We start from the raw sequence: 20,537 nt of genomic DNA, 5'->3' as shown, positions 1-20,537 counted from the left end.
TAAGGGCTGTCTGTTTATTTATTTATAAATAATAGTCAAATACATAGATGTTTATTTGAATTAAATTATTATTCATAAAATAATAATAATAATAATAAATATAACTTTTATGTAATTAATCAACATATGTAATACATTTATATATATATATTATTTTTTTTAAATCAACTGACAGCCCTTTCCATTATTCAGAACAATTACAAAAAAGTACATATTTTGTATGTATGGAATACCTTATGATTTAGTACTGTCAATTTAATATGTAATTTAGTATATTTCATTATATAAAACAAAATATATAATAATATTTATTATTATTTATAAATATATATTGAATAAACATACATTTTTTATTCAGAAATAATTTTTATTTTTAATATATTTTTAATAATAAAAAAGAAGCTAAGAGTCAATAGTGGTTGAAAAAATAGATATTGAATTGAATAAAATGATTAATAATACATGAATATTTGCTTAATGTATAAAGAAGAAAAGGGTTTTAGTGATTTAATTTCAATGCATTTTATTTAATTTATATAATAAATTATATTTTTTTATTTATTATAGAGTACAATTTATTGCAAAAAATATATAGGAAGAAATCTTGTATGCATGGAATACAGTTTGCATTAGGTATGATTTAGTATATATTTGAATCAATTGATTTTAAATGATCTACAATATTTTTTTTTTTAAACAATTGACAGCACTTCCCATTATACAGTCGTGCAGTTAATTGCAAAAAAAATTATGTAATGTGCAGTATATAACAGAGCGCTGTGGTGGGCAATATCTCCCAGAATGCAATGCACTGAAGATGACATGGATTAATTGCCATTATAATAACTGGGCTGCACCTGCTGAATTCAATATTAAGCATGCAGCATACAGCGGTCATGTGACTACTATATACTGTTTGAACCATTTATCATTGTGCATATTATGCAGTAAGCAGTACACAGTTATTTTATTCTGAACATAGCCAGTGTCTTGGGAAGTGGCATGCCAAAACAATTCTGAAGCCGTCAAATAAGGCATCCCAGTTGCAGCGTCCCAGTACCACATCTCATTCACTCAGTCTGAGCTGGCAGACCTTCTTAGCGTCACACCGGCGCTCTAATCTCTTTCCACTTTGATGGTCCTCAATATGCCATGCAGGCAGTGCAGCGTCTCCAAATCTCTTTTTCATTCTTGTCCGCCACCGGCCCTTTGACTGGCTCTGTTCCCGGATGCCATCCGCTGAGCACTTCTTGTAAAATCTTGTAGTGTGAAATTGAGTCTTTGTTGAGGTGTGCGGTATTTAGGAGATGGTGAGTCGGATAGGACCAGTGAAGTGGTTACGTCCAGTTAAACTTGCGGTGGTGTGGTGTAGTGGTTGAAAATCCAGATTGGAAACTGAATTGAGTAGGGTTTGAGGCCTACAGGGGAAGATACATGACTTTTCAGTATTGTGTCCTTTACTTCAGGTTGGTCAAGGTTAGGCTGCTGACCTTCACATATAACACAGAATCATCCCATAAGAGAATAAACAATGCTTTGGCAATATGTACCTAAGTATGTCATGCCAATAAAACAATATAAATAGAATTTTGTATTAAATCCAACATTAAATCCATACAGGAAATTATTTGTCCAGTATTTTTTTCTTCAGTAGTTATTTTTTTTTTTTTGGCTTAGTGTGAAAGTGTCAATGTTAAAAATGACAAAATATCATAAAAAAGCAAGTGGTATGTGTATGTGTTATGTAGGGGTGGGTGATATACCAGCAGACATGATTAACCAGTAAAAATTTTTCAACCGGTAGAAATTGTGGACTGACGTGTCTATCGTGGTTACACGGTCACATGGCGTCACTGTGCTATGTGGTCACGAAAACATATTGTTTGCACACGTTTGTAACCATTGTGGTTTAAAACAAGTGATTTTAAGCCACTGAAACACAATCAGCAGCGAAAGAGAACTCAAGAACGGTTAAATACACACACTTGTATGTGTCAAAATGCCGGTATTTGCAAGGATCTTCGTAAACAGTATTTAAGGTCTGAAGTGAAAATGAACAGCTGAGAAAGAAAAGGTGGAACAGTATATTGGATCCGGGCAGGTCTTAGAGTGACAGCAGTCTAATATTCCTGCTGTCTGTCATTCATGTTAATCAAACAACAAAAGAGAGAAAATCTCTCACTGCTTATGACTAAATCACATTTGTAACTTTAAAAAGTACTAGTTTATTTATTTATTGTTTTGTCCTATGGCTTGTGATTACTTTCTTATTCTTATTTCATTGCTGACTGTTTACTGTTTTCAGTGAGCTTGAGTTTCAGCTCATTATTTCTCCACATTTCCTGCCATTTGGAGAACAATGTACAATGCATATTGTAGATGATGAACGGCTCTCATGGCTCTAGTCACTCTAGCTCTCTATCTGCGGCCTGAACGGTTCTTCCTGTGAAAGCTTGTCTTCTGGTGAGGTGATTTTGATGAGCACATATGTTTGTCCCATTGCTTCCTTCTCGTCAGTCAGTAATAAATTACTTCAGGTTAGCTCATCTTGCTTCTGTCAGTCAATCAAAGAATTCTTTGAATGGATTGATGGAATTCAGTACATCAGCCATGCTGAAGGCTTCAGCATCCCAGCTTCAGTTAGAGGGGTTTTTCTTTTTCCACTCCAGCACGTTCAGGACAAACCTAGTCAGCAGTTTACATAATCCCTCGACACGTCTGCTCGTGGATTAAGATAAGAGTACTATTGTGTCGGATTTATTGAATGTTGAATAAACACAATCGAAAAACTTTGCCTAAAACTTGTCGCAATAGGATTACGGGGCGTTTGCCTTGCAATGTAGGATGTGCGATAAGACGACCTCTTACGTCAGGATTTGCTGATGCACATTTTAAATTGCACGCGACTACCAAACGGTTATTGTGTAACTCATATTTGCTGTCTGTAAGCAATTATGATACATTGTATGCTGGACATAGTGCTGCTTCCACACCAGATTTATACGAGTTTAGGAATGAGTGAATGCCGCCATCTGTTCACATCTACGGCGAAGGCAGGGGAGAAGGCCGTCTGTTGTTTGAGGTTGAAACGGGGACCTTGAAGCAGCTATTTATCTCAGTTCAGAGCATTATTCAGCTTGATGAATTATAAAAGACTTGCAGGATGGTCAATGGATAAATGTCAAAATAAAGCCAAAAGGCACATTTACCTGTTCAAATTTGTCTTTGCCAAAATTGGCTTTAACAGTATCCTTGGAGGAATGGCTTTGTTTTGTGGTCTGGGATCCTCTAGTCTTCGTCCATCATCTGGACTTAATGGATCACACTTGGTGAGGTAGACTAGAAATGCTTTATCTTCCTTATAGACTCGCATCCATTGATATCTAATGCTTATTACATTCTTTTAAGGTGTTTAATGGTAGTAGGTCTGGTGATGATGGTGTTTGTTGTTTAGATGATATTTCATATAAATAAAAGATGCTTTGTGGCCAAATTGAGCTCCAGTGTGGACCAGACTGAATGCTGATTGTCAAAAGTCACGTCCTCATAGTTTAGCGGCCTGAAATCGAATCTCTTTTAAAAGTTGTTGTCTAATATGTTTTTAATCGTTGTTTGATAGAAGGTTTATAATGAGTGTTGAATTTATTTAATGCCGGTGAAATTCTAGGCCTTTTTTTCCCTCTCTCACCTTTGTAATTTTTAAAATGTTGTGAGTCTACAGTGTTAATCACACGAAGGAATTTATTTAAATACATTTGTATAATTATATATTTAGTTTGGTCATTTTTGTATAATATTTCAAGTACAACATTTGCGGTAAAATATAGTTTTATTTAAATAGTTTAATAAGTAGCGTAATAAGTTAATTATTAGTTATTATTAATGATTTTTGTTTATTTGTTTATTATGTATGTTTTATTATTATTTATTTTTTTTTTTTTTTTATTATTCATGAGTTAAAAGAAATTCTTAGGAATCAGTAACAAAGATAATAAAGATGTGTGATGATGATGGTTTTTTTATATTTTTAATGTTGTTTGTTTTTTTTGTTTTGGTTTTTTTATATTTTTAATGTTGTTTGTTTTTTTTGTTTCGTTTTTTGTCCAAAAATTGTAGTACAGTTTTAATCTTGCTGTTTTCATATTTTATTGCAATTAATCAATGTATTATCTATTTTTTTTCATGATTTACTGCAAGTGTGTGTGTGTGTGTATATATACTGTACATAATAACCTAATAATTATACAAAATAATTATAACATTTTTTAAGTGTGTAACCAAAAATTATTAATAAATAGTAATTATTTGTAGTAAGTCTGGAACCAATATAAAATGAATGAATGGAGCATTTATATAGTGCTTTATTGTGTATTACTGTACACCCAAATCACTCTACAATTTTTTTAATAATAAATCAAATAAGAATGTATTTTGCATATAAAAAATTACTGTAGTACCATTTCAATAGTTTTATTTGGATTCTGTATTGAAGATTATTACTATAATTTGCATTAATAAAAATTAGCAAATGATTACTGTAATTTAAATTTTTTTTTACATTAATACAATTTTTTTGAAAATTTATTTGGGATAAAATCTAAAAATAAATATTAAACCGGTGTAAAATTATTTTTTGACATAGCAAATAATTTTTTATATATAATTTTTATTACACATTAATAGAAAAACTAATTTTATAATTATCTATCTCTCTATCTGTCTGTCTGTCTGACTATACTAAACTTAAAGTATGTCAAGTGTATTTTTGTCAAAAAACACCTAGTTTTCCATATGTCATCTGCAGAAGAAACAAAGTGTTATTTCCTTTTGAGAAGATAAAGAGGGAGAACATTGCTTTTAATCACCAGCTCAGCTCAGGATCTTCAAGATCTCTGTTCAGTCCAGTGTTTCTCCTCTAGTGTGCTTGATGTGTGCCTGTATGAGTGGCCACTACACCTGCCTGCTGCAATTACTGCTGTATGATTAATAACTCCAGCGCTTGCAGGAGTTTGGCAGGCCGCCGCTCTTCCCACTGTGTGTTTGTTCTCACGCATGCGCGCTCGTGTCCGTGAGCTCCAGTATGCTGTGTGAAGCCTGTGCTGAGTGTGTCCAGGGACGGCACATCAGTGCTTTAATGCGCTGGATTCAAATGGATCGCTGCCAAACAGCAGCTAACTATACAAGCATCACTGTCAGAGCCACCTTCCTCCCTCCGCACCCCTATGGCTCAATCAGTTCACTTCCTGTTCAGATGAAACCTCTCCTTGCCTACACTTGCCTTACTTCCTGTCATCATTTGAGTGTGTTTTTCTTGTCAAGAAATCTTTGTAGTACCATTTTAATATTTTACTGTTATTTTGATATTTTATTGCAAAAAATTATAATATATATACATTTTATAAATATGTAACAAAAGTTATATATTTTTATTTAGCATGTCAAAAAATCATAATACCATTTAAAAAAAATTATTTTCTAATTTTTTAAAATATGATTAAAATACTATATAGAAATAACAAATAGAAATGTATAACAAACATTATAAATAAAATAACATTTATTTTGAAATGTATACCAAAAATGACTAAAAAAAGTTGTTTATTTATATTTGTGTTTGTTTGTGTGTATATATATATATATATATATATATGTATGTTTACTACCCATAACAATAATTTGTGCTCAGACAGAAATGTTCTTACTTTTCTGAATAAAAAGATTATAAATATTAAAATTGTATATAAAAATGAAAAAATATGCATAACAAAAATTATAAATAATAAATAACATTTATTTAAAAATGTATGCAAAAAATTACTAAAAAAGTACGAAACAGTGCTTGCATACATAAATATATTTTATGGGTTATAACACTATGTATTTCTCTTTTTGGTTCTTTTGATATTAATCTGTTGTAATGCGATGTCTATATAAAACATTCAGAAATGATGAGTTGTGAAAGAAGGGTTTCAGAAAGGCCTCCTCAGATTTCATGGAGTTGCTCAGACTGGCCCTGAATATTTCATTGGCAGCTCCAGTTTTCACGTCCAGAAGAAATCATTCAACCTCTGAAGTCTGTGCATCGCTGAGTGCTTTTGCCAGATCTATAAATCCTCCATGACAAAAAGTTGGAATCATGCTTGAGTTTTTCTTTTCTCAAAGCTGCTCAGAAGCATTCCACTGTTATGTGGCACAAAAGCTTTCGGATCAGTTACAACCTCAAAGCACACAAATAAATCAACTCCCAGATCTGGAAAGAGCTTTGTTTTGACACTCGTGAAAGACCAGTGTTAGCCAGGCCAAAAATCAACTAAATATACAAGAAGCATCAGCCTCTTTATCTGCAGTAAAATCTGCATTTTGGAAAAATTATTATACGATTGTTTTTAACGGGTACGATAAAAAAAAATTTTTTTTACCTTAACGGGTGCGATTAACTACACTTTTCAGATGCATTTAATTTATATTTAGCTTAATATATTTCAGTTTCAACTGAGTACAATTAAACAAACTTTTTACATCCATTTCATTCATATTAATATATAGTGTGCTATATATTGGAATTTTGAAAGAATCATTTAATTCATATTCTAGTTCTTATACTCCACCAGAAATTTTAGATCATCATTTCTTCTTCTTTAGCGGGGAATGGAAACCTTTTCCAGGAGTCACATCCTTCACTTGGCTTTCCTCTGCTGGTTTTTGTGAAGGAACGTGACTCATCGCTCGGCCCGGCTTTAATTAAGAGCCATAATGAAGCAGAGCTAATGAGAAGTCTTCTGTCAGTGTTAGCTCTTCATATATGGATTAAACAAGAGCGAGTGCCGAGTGATCTCGGAAACCTTGTGTTATGTTTCTCCTTCTGAAATATCAGTGGCTATTTTCCTTCTCTGGGTTTCTTGGTAGCAGACTGTGAGCGGCTGGAGGATTGGGTTTAATGCACTGAATGTGGTTATTTATCAGACAGCCGCTGGATGCTTGACAGCTTTTCTGCAAATATTTAAGGCTGAATGGCTTTCCTCAGCAGCGTTTGTCTGCAGCGGTGGTGTATTGTGACAAACAATGCCTCTGAAGCAGATTGATGAGCAGGACAGCATTAGTGATTGTGGAGGGGAAGCTGTTTCGGCAGATGTTTCATCACGATATCATAATTGGACTGCGATTGAAACCGTGCCAGAGGCACAAGAGAGACCCGCATGACGTCTCACAGAAACAACTAGAAGAGTATATTCCCAACCAGTCTTCAACCGTGAAGAGAACGCTGCGGAGAAATCGGACATTTTTCATTTGAATGCTGATAAACTTAAATTTAATTTAAAGCTGCAGTCCGTAATATTTTTGTGTTCAAAGTTAGAATTAGAATTACCATACATCAATAAATAATTTTTATTGGCTAAGGACTCAACCTTATGTAATTTTAGTTTATTTAATTGTCAATAATCTGTGTGTGTGTGTGTGTTTATCGGCGTATTATACTCGCTAGATACTCGCAGTGACCACTGAAAAGCCCATAACCATCCACTACTAATGTGAAGAAAGTACCCCAGTGTGAAAATGATTGCACACTATTAGGACCTGCTAACATCAATGCAGCTTCAGAAGCCCTTGCAGAGCTCATTAGACATATTAAAGAAGGTGAAAATAATTTGTGTGTTTTTCTTTTGCAGGCTAGAGAAGCTGACTGTTGTATGGCCAGGGATTCCCCAGTAGAAATCTGTATTCTCATCGCGAGAGCTTCGAGGACTCCTCGTTTCTGTCGTTTCCTCATTGCTTGTGTTCTGTGTCTTTCGTGGGCGAGAGGTTGTGGGATGTAGTGCGGTCTCAAGGTGCTTGTAAGCCTTCTTGCTTGATCAAGGTTGGTTGCGTCAGGTTCATGGTGTGTGTTGTGCAGTTTCCATCGAGGGTTTCCTGGTGTGGCTTCTTGGGTTTTCCGGGGGCGTCTTGCCGTCTTTTCATCTGGCTCAGGTTGGTCTCTTTTTTCTGTTTTTCTTTATAGATGATCATCATCCGTACACTTGTTCATGCCCTGCTGAGAAGATCAGCATGGACCGGCTTGCTTCTGCTGGTTGTTGCTGGTCACTTGCTGGTTAATCGAGATAAAAAGCCCAGGATGGGCACCAGAATACCTAAAGAAATGAAATGAAAACCAATACAATTTAAAATATTTTTTTATTAAATTAAATATTGTATTACTTTATACCTATTTTTGTTAATTTAAGTTATATTTGTGTTTGTTTTCATTAAATTCAATACAAAGTTATAATTATACATAAAATATTTGATTAAATATGAATTAAAATTGTATTCAATTTATATCAATTTTAATATTATTATAATATAATTTTATGTAATATTTAGTAAAGCTAAAACACCAGTGCTGGTCGTTTCAACAGGGAATTCTATCTTTAATATAAAATTAGCAAAAGTCATCACTAATATTTTGATTGGCTTATCCAGTATTTCTATACATTACTACTTCTTGGATTAACTTTCTTTGTGTTTTCTATTTTCTTGATTAAACTTCTTTGTTTTGAAGTATACTTATTTATATATTTATTTTTTATTGCATATATTGAAAATCTGCATATGCTCAAATAACCTTTATGGAAATCAGGGGAAAATATATAAATATATTATTTAAATATCAGGTTCTTATAATAATAATATAATATAATATATAAATATATATATATATGTATATATGTGTGTGTGTGTGTGTGTTGAATAAAATGTAATATGCTTTGAAGTAATTTTAATGTATTTTTATAGTATCAAGGACAAAGCACTGATTTTAATAAACCTTTTTAACTCATGATAGCTTGTGGTGTTTAAAAGTTCTTCACGAGTGTCAGAGTCCAAACCCATTGAGCTGTGGTTCTCGTATAGGAGAGGCTGGTTTGAATCCAGTGTTGGTCGTTGTATTTCCGAGCACCTACTTGTGTATGCCAACCACAGCACTCTCCCATTCCCTTCAAGGTGACATGTGAGTGACAGGCCTCTTCCCAATGTGATTTTTGGTTTATAGATAGGGGAAGTAAGAAAGAGGACTGGCAGGATCCTCTAAAGAGTCCCACATGAGAGGCGGCACTCAGTGTGCCTGAGTTTACACAGGGGACTCTCACATACAAAGGCCTTGTCAATCATCATAGCCCATCCATCATTTACACAATACACCTTCGCTTAGAAATACAAAAGATAACAGTTTCATTTTTAGAAAGTCTTTGGCATCCACCGTCAAGTATTCAAAACATTCAGGCCCTTAATAGAATTCTTTATGTTAAGCTCAATCGACAGCAGTGTCACAATTTTGAAAATCATTTTTATTTTATAATAATTTTTATAAATATATTTTTTGAAGTTTATCAACCTAAAATAGTAGTCATGCAAATATTGATTTAGAAATCTTCGCACATAAAATAATATAAATCTATATTTAGCTTTTTTTGTATTTATGTATTTATTTATATTTTTTTTGTTTTGTTTTTAATTCAGTATATAATTAATATTAAGTGCTTTAAAGTAAATGAATCTAGACATTTATTTTAAGTGCTTTATTTCACTTTTTTTATTCTATTATTATATTGTATTATTTACTTATTTTTTATTTAATTTTTTATCAACTTGCCCCTTTATGTATAAATAAATAAATAAAACTTCAGGAAGAAACTAAAAGTTCAACTAAAACAGTAGTGAATATTGATTTCAAATACAGTTCTAGAAAATTAAAACATCAATAAAGCATTATTTGGAATGATCATTTATATATAATTTTGCTACTTTTTTAGTTGGTTGAATTTTTTTTTTTTTTTTTTTTTTTTTTTAACACAAAGCAACAAGTCAAATTTATTTCTTTAATTTTTGTCCAAATTATTATTTTTAAGACACTTAGCACTAACATTAATTATTAAATAATAATAAATGAATATAATTAGGAAATTAATACACCAGTAAAGCATTTATTTAGTGTAATTGTAATTTAAGTGCTTTAAAATGGTTATTTTTACATTTAGACTTAAAAATAAAAATATTTAAATGACTTTTCATCTAATGTATTATTCATGTATTATGTAATTTCATAATTGTATTTATTAAGTTTTACTTTTAGATTTAAATCGAAAAAAGTACATAATAATCTTTTTTAAGTCAATTATTTTCTGTGGTAATCGACAACAAATGGTGTTGTTTGAGCATTAACTTGTATTGAACTGATTCGGTTGCCCTTGAGCCCTATTCTGTGAAGGGCTGGATGGAACTGCGAGCCAGTGATTCTGCCGGAAGCAAAACAAGATTATTGTGGCCATGCAACCTTTGTCTTGTAGATTGAGTGCCTCCTTAGAAGCAGCGGCACAGAAAGAGATGTGTCAGGAACACCTTTTGTGATGCAGTGCGGTTCCCACTGCTCTCTGGGCAGAAGAAAACGCTCCTCGATCCATCAGCGCTGGCTCAGAGCTGGCCCTCGTTTATCTGGAGCGGGACATTCTGATCTGGGACCAGAGATAGGGTCGTAATTACCACCGGCTTCTACCTAATGCTAGAGTTATGAGGCTGCTCCTGTCAGCCATTAGTATCGCAGACACACACACACACACTTATGTGCAGTCTTCAGTGTGCCGCCCAGCGGCACGCCGCTGCCAGCAGTGTGAATACTAGCCCTGATAGCTCTGGCAGCATCCCAGTTACTTGATTCTTTGTCAAAACTGTAGTCTGCTGCAGATACTGCTGATACGTTAAGCTGTGGTGCAGGTTTTGGAATCCAGGGTTCAAATCCGACTCTCTCTTGATAAGATTTCCTGTCCTTAACTTCGTCATATTGCCTTTCTTATGTTTTGTGTGCATTGTGAGTTGTTGTTTTTTCCAGTCTGGAGAAACCAAATTTAATTTCTTCCTCTTGTTCTGAGGTTTTTGTGGGCAGCGCTGTCAGTGTAGTTGTGTATTTAGGACAGTTTCCTCAGAGCGAGCGGGTCAAGGTCAGTTATTCCAGTGTTTTGGAGTGAATCCCCAGCACTGTTTATCGGAGCAGTCACAGTCTCTTGCGCTGTCCCAGTTTCCTCAGCCCTCGTCTCTCTCCCAACACACACTTACCTGAGCAAAGATTTGGGTCTCGCACCTAAACAATCGCTTCTTTCTCTCTAGCTAACAATGAAAACACTCTTGTTGGTCTTATCTGCACTGGTATGAATCTTGCATTGACTTGTATGGTATTAAATGGTTTGTTAGATAAGTAGTCATGTAGAATCGTCAGAATCCAAATCAGATTTTTTATTTTTTTCATTATTTCCACAATTTACTTTTTTTTTTTCTTCGCTTTGTGTTTGGTTTTGTTTGTTTTAATTTGTTTTAAGGTACAGTTACCTGATGTGGTGATTACCAATGGGTGATGTAATTTCATTTGAGTTCCATGACTACTACTACGATGTGTTTTGTTTTGTTTTGTTTTTGTTTTGTTTTGTTTTGTTTTGTTTTGTTTTGTTTTGTTTGTTTTTTTGTTTTTGTTTTTTTTGTTTGTGGTGTTTTGTTTGGTTTTTGGTTTTGGTTTGGTTTTGTTTTTGATTTGTTTTGTTTTGGTTTTTTGTTGTGTTTTGCACAGTGACATTGATGTGATTTTGTGGGTTGATTTGTTTGGTAAATATGGGTGGTTTATTTGTTGACTTGATTTGGTTTTGTTTTGTTTTGTTTTGTTTTGTTTTGTTTTGTTTTGTTTTGTTTTGTTTTGTTTTGTTTTGTTTTGTTTTGTTTTGTTTGGGTGACTTGATGTGGTAACTACCAATGGGATATTTTGGTCTTGTTTACACCTGTGGCCTGTAGCATGAAGCCAAATGAAAAAACTCAAAATTTCAGAGTAGGTTTAGAATTGACAAAACCAAACAATTCCAACCTGGTTTAGATCAGAATCCGCAGGCTCACAAAGCTCGATATGAACTTTCTCTGTCAACTCAGAATTTGAACCTATGGAGCAGGGTAGCTGTGTAGCGTTAGTGCAGAGTGTCTCACCAGATTCACCATTTGGATAATGTTTTCAAGGTGATTTCCACTTGTCTCTAGTGAAGGGTTTGGGACTGTGCACATTCTTGTAATGCCATCAACCAATCAATGTTGCCTTGACATCGTTTTACACATAGTATTGATCATGTGATTATTGGCTCAAAAACAAAAAAGATGCACTTCCTGCATTAGTTGAGCAACTGCCTTTGAAACTGAATGCTTACTGATCATAGATGGGCCATTGTGTGTAAGAGAACAGTATGCTGTCAGTACTCTCTTTTTATCTGTAATGGTTGTGTTCGGGTGCCTGAAACACGCACACACTCACAATTACCGCTGTGTTCTGTTTGCCAGCACTTAAAATAAATTGTGTATACAACATAAAACAGCTCCTGGTGATCTGATTGTCCTTGAGTATAGAACATTGTTTTCTCCTCCCCAGAGTCCTAGTTTAAAGAACAAAGATTTCTGTATTCCTTAACACCAATTAAGGGACAGAACTTCACAGTTCTCCCTTACGGCACTATGAAATTCCCCATCTGCCTGAAAGCAAAGTAATCAAAGACAAGAGGAAAACTTTCTCTCAAGCATCACTCTATTTCTCGATTTGTCTTCCAGCGTCCCCACCAATAGTGAGATGTAGGCAGCATCAAATGCGACCTTGGGTAATCAAAGTCATACAAATCAAAAATTCATATTCTGTCCATCTTTAATTTTGTGCATACAGTGAAAGCCATTGAGTGTTGTTCTTCAAAATATTTTCTTTTGTGTTCAGCAGAGAAAAGTCATACAGGTCTAAAACAAAACAAGGGTGATGACAGAATTGTCAATTTTGAAGCAAACTATCCCTTTAAGTGTGTGTTTTATTCTGATCTTGTCTATTCAGAAGCTTCACGCAGAGTTGAGTGAGCAGTCTCGGTCTCTGTGGTAATGAATCAACCACACTCATTCAGTTAAACACCCACTCTCTCTTTCTCAGTTTCGACTCCCCATCCTCTACCACTCAAGCCTGATCCGTCCATTTAATTAACTTGTTTACCCCTCCCATCTTGCTCTGCTGTCATTTTCTGCATCATGGAAGACGGAGCCTGGATCTTTTTCCACGGTCACCGTTTGGCGTCAGCGGGGACGTCTTGAGTCTTTGACTAATGATGATCTTCAACCCTGCAAATGGTATTGAAGGCATCGTAATGGTCCCAACGAGGTTGAACAGTTGCCTTTGTTTCTATCCATCAAAGAAAAACAAACCTGTGGTATGTGAGCAATTTGTAATAGTGACCAATATGCCAATACTTGTTGCAGCTGCAGGTTTGCGCTAAAGTATTTATGAAGCAGATTGCCACTGGCATACATGTCTTCTACTGCTATAAACCGATTGTAGGATTTGCAGTACTCCTTTAGTTTTAGTATGATATTTGGTTTGTTTGAAATTCATCATAGCAGTTTCACACTGCAGACTGGCTATAATCTAAGTTTTTTTTTTTTTTGTTTGTTTTGTTTTTTGTTTTTTTGTTTTTTAACATAAAAGGTCAACAAGCTTTATTTTGTAGTGTGCACTTGCACTTACACTTACATTTGCCCACCCCTGGTGTAGGAGGATATTATTATGTGTAATTGGTTGGCTAGGTTTATTTTTTTCTGTTGTCTTAAATTTAGCTTCAGTTGATGTGGAGTGGACTTGTAGACTAGTGTGCTTGATTGTGATAAGTTATTCAGATGCCTGTTTTCTCTTGAATGCCCAGCTAATTTAGTACCAAGAGGAACAGACACTGAAAGCGATTAAAATCAAGTTTCATCAAGAAAGAACTTTCCTGAAATGAGCAAGCTGCCTGATGCAGTAAAAAAACCTTGACAAATCTTTAATGAACGGAAGTGTTTTCGCAATCCGAAATTTGTCAGCAGGATGCAGACAAACAGGTTTGTCGCCGTCTGCCAGTTCGATTTGCCCCAGAGAGTGAGAGGGACGTACGCATATTAGGCATGCTAGAAGAGAGCGAAGCCACTTTCCACTCTGAACTTGAATTGGCAATTCGCAAGTCTTATTTTGTGACAAATTGTCCTCCGCTGACTCAACCCTCCGGCTTTTCACATGTGGGAAAGAATAATAACACCCTAGTAGCGGCATTAACCGGTGTGCTAGTGTGTGTGTGTGATGGAAGGAGCATTAGGAAAATGCCAAGGATTGGCAAGCGACGCTTTGATCAATATGCTGTTATGTGCAGAAAACACAAGAGGGCCGAGGATCGACCCTTGACTCCCTCCCCTATCAATTGTGCATGCGAGTAAATGTTGTCATACAGGAATTCGCATTTAGTCACCACTTTCCTCGCACAGGAGCATTTGCATACCATGTGTTTCATCTCCCAATTACTACATGCCTTTTGCATAATTTATGTGCAGTGTTAGGAAAGGTTAGACAGATCATGACGGGGAGGAAACAGACAATTTAGGGTAATCGTTAAAAAATAAAACCGGTTTATCTTCCCTTTATTTGTATATACAGAAAGGTTTCAGGGAGAAAATGACAAGGGAAGGGGAGGGTTAGAAACGCTGAAGCGTGTAAGAGTGTGTGAGAGAGTGAGCGCGCACGCACGCACACACACACAGCACAGCGCTGCTCTTCTCACCGCTCAGTGTGTTCAGAAGGAGCACGAGTGTGTGTTAGAGTGAGAGCGTGAGTTCTCACCTCCGGTCAGCTTGACTAATGGCAGCGTGCCGCTGACAGACACGCAAGGACGTATGGATACTGTAAGCTCTGGCGTGGGAGTGTTCTAAAGGATGGATCATGGTGCCAGGTCAGTGTCCGATTCGTCCTCCGCTGTTGTGCGACAGAAGGGACGGTGTGTGTGGCAGTGGTTAACCTCTGTTGTGCATGCACCTGTGTGTATGTGTTTTCATGCTCACCGAAGCACAGCAGGGTTCAAGTCAGAAGGGAGCAGTACACAAACGGGATGGTTTGGACTCTGTCAGGTTTTGCCTCGCACACTTTGTGCTCTTGGTTGGGTTTTGTGAAAAGTGCCTTTGTGGTTTTACAAAGCAAAAACCGTGACTCTCTCTGCTTTTCTGTCTCTCTTTCTTTCTTCCCATCTGTCTGTCTCTCTATCTTCCTGTTTTTCTCTGTACCTGTCTGTTCCTCTCCCTGTTTATGTCTTTTTATGTACCTGTCTTACTATGTATCTATTTTCCTGCCTCTCTGTGTCCTGTCTCTTCTCTTGTGCCTGTCTCTCTTTCTGCCTGCCTGTCTCTCCCTCATCCTGCACATCTGTCTCTGTCCCTCTCTATCTCTCACTCTTCCTGTCTTCTCTGTACCTCTCTTGCTCTCCCCGTTTGTCTTTTTCTGCCTGCCTCTCTCTCTCTCTCTCTCTTCCTGCATATCTCTGTCTCTGTCTCACACTTTTCTTTTTCTCAGTACCTCTCTTGCTCTCCCTATTTGTCTGTCTTCTTGTGTATGTCTCTCTCTTTGCCTGTCTCACTTTGTACCAGCCCCTTGCGCTCCCTCTACCTGTATCTCTTGTCTATACATTTAACTGTCTTTCTCTCTGCCTGTCTTTCTCTCTCTGTACCAGTTTCTCACTTTCCCTCTACCTGTCTTTCTCTCTTCCTGTCTCCTTCTCTGTGCCACTTTTTCACTTTACCTCTACCGGTCTATCTCTTTGCCTGTCTCTCTGTACCAGTTTTCCAATCTCCCTCTACCTGTCTCCCTGTCTTCTCTCTACCTCTACCTGTCTTTCTCTCTCTGTTCCAGTTTCTTACTCTCCCTCTACCTGTCTTTCTCTCTGTCTGTCTGGCTGTCTCCCCCTGTTCTTGTTCTGTTTGTCTCTCTCTATCTGTTTTCCTCCCTCTGCCTTTCTCTCTTAGCCAGTCTATCTTGTTCTGTTTGTCTCTCTCTATCTGTTTTCCTCCCTCTGCCTTTCTCTTCTCTCTCTCTCTCTCCTCTTCTCTCTGCCTGCCTCTCTCTCCTTCTCTCACACACTCTGATTCCACCTGTCTCCTTCTGCATCCACCTCTCCACCTCTGCCTGTCTCTCTCTCTCTCACACTCTGACTCTCTCTCTCTCTATGTGCGTTGCAGAAGGCAGCACTGTGTTAATCTGAGTCTCATGTGTAAAACACAGTCCTATCTGTTTCAGAAATCTTTACATAGCATTTTCTCAAGGTAAACACCTTGAGCAAAGGTCTCTCTCTCTCTTTCCTGCTCATTTTCACTCAACCTTTTCTTTCTGTACCTCAGAGTACTATAATTCATTCAGCGTTACGCTATTGGCTATTGTTTCTCACTGCATACTCATGAAAGTGTCATTTTGAAATATGAGTGTGCCATGATTGCGATATTGACCCCTCTCTTGCACGCTCTCTCTCTCTCTCTCTCTCTCTCTCTGTAATTATTATGTTGAAGTGGTCATCTTGTGATATTAGAGCCTCAGTCAGTCGTAAATGCTCATTGCACAATGTGTATGTGTATCGCAAAAAAGACTTTAAATTGCAGGAATGAGCCCATTATAGCAACATGCAAGATTATGTGAGCATGTTAAACCGAATGTCTCCACTAGGATGGTAAAACCTGAAAGCATATACATTTTGAGGACCAGCCAACAGTCCCAATGGGGAGAACTTGAGAAAAGGCTAAAATTACATACAGTACTAAATGTTAATGAAAATGTGGAAGAGCAGAAAGGTCTGTGTGCACATTTAAAGGAGGGTAGGGTGAGTCAAAGAAAAATCCCCTCCATGATAGGAAAAACAAATGTATGTTACAAGGGCTGTAAATCAAACCCACACTGCACATTAAGAGTAGGCGTGTATGCTTAGGTTTATATGGTTCATTATTCAGTCCATAAATATAATCCTGCAGTGTATGACGGTTTAAAGATCAGTTGTGTCGGAGCACTGCACCCCTTTAAGATCTTACAGTAGCCACACACAGAGAATCACTCAATTGATTTGATGTTAGCATGTCGCTAAGCTAATGGCATGATATTCTATGAATAAAAATGCAGCGCTAAATGATGAAATGGTAATTATACTGATCAAATGTTCATTAGTAATGAACTTTTATTTTTGATACCTGTAAGTATTGAATAAATATAATTATTTAAAATCGTAATTTTCTCATTTTTTTTCCACTTCCCTGGAATGGTGAACCGCATAAATGTGATGCTTTTTTTAAAAAATGCATCTTAATTATTTTGCTGACATGTTAAAACGGCCTTCCCAACCTTAAATAGGCAGCTCACTAGTTTTTGGAACACAGCAATCCTGCCACGTTGTAGACAGGTCTCCCAGGTCTTGCCACAGACTGATCTTTTGCCATCCCCCTTTGAGACATTAACAAAACATCATCTAACCCAGACATCACATGATTCTGAAGTGTTCATCTCATGTGGCTCAGCACAGTGAGCCTAATAAAGATAGTGTTATAATGTTTGACTAAATGTGTCATCTTTGGCAGCTTTACACGTTTCGCTAACTAAATGTTATGTAAACTCTCATAAGACGTTTATTTAGCAGAAGTGGCAGTTACAAATTGTTTGAGGGTTTTTTTTTTTTTTTTCTGTAGTATTTGCTTGTCAGTTACCTGTGGTAGTGGGGGAGGGGCATCATCATTCTAGAGAACATTTGATTGGACCAAAATCTGCGTAGTGCAGGATGAGTCATCAGTTATTTTGGTCTGTTTTCTCTGTGAATTTTGAACTGCTAAAAGTGACTTTAGGCCACTTTTAGAAGTACATTGACACATAGATTAGCTCAAAACTAGTAGACGTGGACTAGTACAAACATGTCCAGTTTTTATTTCATGAAGTTTTTATGGACACAGTCAGAATTGTAGATGTTTTTTATTTTCATACTCACTTGGGAAAAGTGCTGGCTGGTTGATTGTTTAGCAGGGGTGAGTGGTTTGGAGTGTGTGTGCACTGATTTGACTGCTGATATGAGCACACTGCAGTAATGGTGCATCTCAGCTGGTAACAGATAGACAGTGACCAGTACAACGTGTGTTTGTGTGTGTGGCTGCAGAAAGAATAACAGACACTGCAGTGCTAGTGCACACACACACTCTGTGAACATTGACAGACGAAAATGGTCCGTTTATGAAAGCGCTGTCTAAGAGTATGTGGCGCTGCAGGCACAATGCAGAGATTTCACACACATCAAGAATTGCCATATAGATAGAAAGGACTTTAACCACAGCAGCCACCTGAGGAACTAGACTTTCTCTCTCGCTTTTTCCTTCGGCTTTCCACAGCTTTTTTCCCCTTTATTCATTTACTATCCTCCACTCATTTGCTTTTATCCTCTTTGGTCACAGAAAAAGGATAATTCAGTAATTCACCCACTGTATATATTAGACAATTTATTAAAATATTTTATACATAATATTTTTTTCTGTTTTTATATATATATATATATATATATATATATATATATATATATATATATATATATATATATATATGTATATATATATATATATATATATATATATATGTATATGTGTTTGTGTGTGTATATATACAAATTAGGGATGTTAATTTCGGTTAATTGTTAAACGATTATTAAACGTTAACCGACAAGATTATTTTAAATTAGAATTGAATTAAATTAGAATTAAATTGAAAGGATAAGTGTCTGTGACCTGTTAAAAATACTAACATTTGTTTCCCGGGAATTAATTTTACATGTGCAAAAAAACAGCAAACAACAGAACATGAGGATTCACATGGTCTTCATATCACATCACCTACCTGCAACGCTTCTGCGTGCGGAGAAAAACATAATAAAGCTAGGCTATATATATATATTATATATATATATATATATATATATATATATATATATATATATATATATATATATATATATATATATATATATACAAAATAAAACAAATAAATAGGCCTATATGAGAAATATATTTTTACTTAAATAATAAATTAAGAAAATGAATGAAAACTGTGGAACGACTAGCCTAGTATGCAGAGTTTGTTCATTTCTGTGCTGCATGAAAGGAAACCAGATGGCAAAAAGCAGCTTCTTATTTTTCTGTAGGCTTATTTTACAAAAGTGTGAATGTACACAAATAAAGGCAAACCTTTTACAATTCTGATTATCTTTATGACTAAAAGGAGTAGTTGCATCCATTGTTAGGGGAGGATCAAATGATTGCACCGGCACCGCATGCACGCACACAGTTAAGCATTGCTACCTTGACAATGCAGTCTGTTTATTATCATTATAAAATACAGTCAGTCAAACATGGAACAAAACAAACAAACAAAAAAAAACACTGCTCAGTTGTACTACACTGCTCATGTAGTAAAATCTGTGGCGTATAGTGTTATCACTGTACCGGCGTGATGTTATGCCAAACATTGTTTTGCATGGATATTGGTGCACGAGTGAAGTTCATAATAATTTGGCATTCAAATACATTGCGAATACGGAAACATTTGATTTTGTGGCGAATGACAGACCCAACGTTGGTTTCAGTTTTGTTTTAGCCTAAATGAATTCGTTTTGGCTTGTTGTTTAGATTGCTGTAACTTCTTATATTTTTAATTCTTGTTTTCTAAATAGGCGTACTGTTAATTGAAAGGATTTGTTGTGGAGTGAGGGGAACTAAAATAGCTTAGCTATGTTTACAGTGTTTACTATAATGTTTGTAAACATTTCACCTCGGCATTAAGCCTATTTCTGAATGAAATAATAAAACACGACTTTTTTTTTTTTTTATACGTGTAGCCTATTTTAACTGTGCAGCAAACCTTTTAAAATATTCTGACTTTTTAAACCGTTTAACTGATTGTATTAATCGGTCAAAATTCTTTACTGTCAGTTAACGGTTAACTGGTTAAAATGAACATAATACAAATTTTAAAATATTCTGACTTTTTAAACCGTTTAACTGATTGTTATATATATATATATATATATATAATATATATATATATATATATATATATATATATATATATATATATATTAGTGCTGTCAAACGATTAATTGTGATTAAATTTAATCGCGATTAATTAATCGCGTTTATAATAAATGTATGTGTACTGTTTATTTATTATGTATATATAAATACACACACATACAGTATATATTTTTAAAATATTTGTATTTAAATATGTTTATATTTAAATGTACATATATACATTTATATATTTATTATATTTTATATTATATATAAATATATTTAAAATATAAACAACATATTTTTCTTAAATATACATGCACATTTTTATTTATGTATATTGTATTTATATGGATGTATATTTGCAGTTTACAAATTGTTTCCATATATTTAAATGTATATTTGTATATTAACAAAGTTCACTGTTTACATTTACTCATGTATATTCATTCAGAAGTTTTACAATATTTATTTACTCTGTCTATATATATATATATATATATATATATATATATATATATAGTACTGTGCAAAAGTCTCAGGCACATTAGTATTTCCACCCCAAAAAAAGGGTTTTAAGGCAGTTATTTATATCTTTTGCTGTAGTGTGAGTAGAAAATATCAGTTAACATTTCCAAACA

General features: G+C 35.1%; 1 protein-coding gene across 1 annotated transcript in view; it reads left to right on the top strand.

Moving 5' to 3' along the window:
- The window catches only part of LOC109051290 (inaD-like protein), a 114,376-nt gene that overhangs the window by 53,616 nt on the left and 40,223 nt on the right, over positions 1–20,537 (top strand). The gene's annotated exons all lie outside the window — the stretch shown is intronic.

Source organism: Cyprinus carpio, chromosome B22 (assembly GCF_018340385.1).
Source record: "Cyprinus carpio isolate SPL01 chromosome B22, ASM1834038v1, whole genome shotgun sequence".
NCBI classification, from domain to species: domain Eukaryota; kingdom Metazoa; phylum Chordata; class Actinopteri; order Cypriniformes; family Cyprinidae; genus Cyprinus; species Cyprinus carpio.
The sequence above is the reverse complement of the archived record's forward strand: the minus strand, read 5'-3'. Positions and strand labels throughout refer to the sequence as shown.